The sequence below is a fragment of the Echinops telfairi genome, unplaced genomic scaffold (assembly GCF_000313985.2).
Source record: "Echinops telfairi isolate 266 unplaced genomic scaffold, ASM31398v2 ScPeMD7_16;HRSCAF=60, whole genome shotgun sequence".
In the NCBI taxonomy this organism is placed as follows: Eukaryota; Metazoa; Chordata; class Mammalia; order Afrosoricida; family Tenrecidae; genus Echinops; species Echinops telfairi.
Window position 1 is genome coordinate 1,115,717 of NW_022103913.1, and position 2,489 is coordinate 1,118,205.

At 45.2% G+C, this 2,489-nt stretch overlaps 1 pseudogene; it reads left to right on the plus strand.

The window, feature by feature from the left end:
- The first annotated feature begins 540 nt into the window (after positions 1 to 540).
- On the plus strand, positions 541 to 1,132 carry LOC101643964 (annotated as a pseudogene).
- The last annotated feature ends 1,357 nt before the right edge of the window (positions 1,133 to 2,489 follow it).

The following is a 2,489-nucleotide window of genomic DNA, read 5'->3' on the forward strand; positions in this document are numbered from 1 at the left end:
TATGGATGTGGTAGTTACATAATCTCATGTTAACTTGAAGATATTAAGAGTGAAGGGGTGGAGACTAACTTGTCAATCAGATCACAGCCTGATGATGCCTTCTTGTGGGCATGGCCTTCTCATGAGAATTCTGGTAACTTCCTCTCTCCCTGCAAGCAGGCCACATACTCTCTCTGTTTCACCTTCCTGTTAACAAGCCTCATGGAGCCACGCTGATGGCAACCAGAGACCTAGAGATGTGTCCACTGCAATTGGATCCGCAAAACTTTGCACCCACCGGCCTGTGATCTTATTGCATTTTGCATCATAGCATGTGCTGTGTGAATCTGAAGAGTGATTTATACACTAGTATTGCACTTATGGGCTAATATCAGACTTATGGACTTGATCTGGGCTGGGCTAGGATGTTTTCTTAATATACAATTACTCTTTGATATAACGCTCTCTCCTATACACATACGAGTGTCTCTGAATTTATTTCTCTGGTCAACCTGGACTAACACAGAAGGTGTAAAAACATACTATACTGCGCGCCCGGGCATGGGGAATGACATGAACAAGATCCTGCCTGGCCTGTACATTGGCAACCTCAAAGATGCCAGAGGGGCAGAGCAATTGAGTAAAAATAAGGTGACACATATTCTATCGGTCCATGACAGTGCCAGACCTATGCTGGAGGCCGTTAAATATTTGTGCATCCCAGCAGCAGATTCACCACCTTAAAACCTGACAAGACAGTCCAAAGAAAGTATTAAGTTCCTCCATGAGTGCCGGCTGAAAGGGGAGGGCTGTCTGGTGCACTGATTGGCCGGTGTCTCCAGGAGCATGACCTTGGTGATGGGCGTACATCATGACCATCACTGACTTTGGCTGGGAAGACGCTTTGCACACCATGCACGCAGGTCGTTCTTGTGCCAACCCCAACCTGGGTTTCCAAAAGCAACTGCAGAGTTTGAGAAGCATGAAGTCCACCAGTACCGGCAGTGACTAAAAGAAGAGTATGGAGAGAGCCCTTTGCAGGATGCAGAAGAAGCCAAAACCATTCTGGCCGCTCCTGCAATTCTGAAATATTTGGACTTCCTCAGAAGAGTGTAATGTACCGGATACTGCTGAGAAATTGGAAAACAACAGTGTTTAGGCTCATGCTGCTAAAAACCTAGAGTTGATTTCTCAGTACTCAGTGATGATGTGTAAATTGCTTCTTTTTCCATTTTAAATCGTGTGCATATGCATCATGATGTCAGTTGTTGAGAACTAACTCTTAACAAGTGAAGCTGTTTGTTTTTTTATTTGTACCTTAACCCTGGTGCCTGGGCTGCCTCATTTGCCTCCAGGGGCCTGTCTGTTCAGTGACTATTAGGGCTGGAGATGGCTTGACGTGGGCAGGCAGCCGTGGGGTGTGGCAGGCCACAGTTCCATGGACTGTGCATGTGCCATTCAGCTGGGGGGTGTTACCCGTGGTTTGTGTCTTCCAGGGTGGAATTTACCAAAATTTACGCATTTCTGTTAATAAAGGGCAACTTGGTCAAAAACCTTTGACTTGTCTTAAGACCTTAGGCCAATATGCCTAGAAAATTTCATTAGATTCTGAGTTTATGACATTGTCATTTGATCAGTCACCAAATTTCGTCCACCAATTCCTCTATCAATAGAGAGAAGAGAGGATATAGCACATATAACCTCATGAGGTCTACTATGCAAAATCTGTACTTGTGATAGAGCAGAGGTCCTCAAACTGTGGCCTGCGGGCCACATGAAGCCCGCCAAGGGCATTTATCCATTCTTCTGGGTGTTCTTGCTGCCGCTGCCTGTCCTGCTTAGTAGCCAACTCGTCCCTGGCCGCAGTGCGCATGTGTGGAATATGCGCCTGATTCTCCGACTCCCCTCCTTCTCTCTTTCTTTCGACTCCTCCTCTCAATCTCAGGTGTGATTGGAAGAGTCACAAACTTGCCTGTGCAGAGTCTGCTGCTGCCTGAGGACGAAGGTAAGAACAAGTTAGGATTTATTTTTATTTTGCAGTTAGTAGGGCCATTTTTTGTGTTGTAATTGTTAAAGAATGCCTTCTTTCTGTTGCCAAAGAGATGTGTTCAGAGAAGGCTGATTTGTTTAGTAGAGTGAGTCTTTCAGGACCTACAATTACTAGACGGATCGAAGAAATGGGAGACAATTTGCATTAGCACTTGCAAAACTCCGCAAAAAAAATTTCCCATTTTTCCTTGGCACTCGACAAAAGTAATGATGTTCGTGATTCTGCACAACTTCTAATTTTTATCGTGGGACAAATGACTATTTCAAAGTCACAGACGAGCTTGCTGCACTGCAAAGCATCAAAGGAACAACTACAGGAGAGGATATCGATGAAAAGGTTTGCCAAGCTGTGAATGGTTTGGAGCTGGAATGGGCTAAACTAGCCAATGTGACAACTGATGGTGCTCCTAGCATGGTGGGGGTCTAAGAAAGGAGTAATTGCTCGCATTAACCAAGAGATG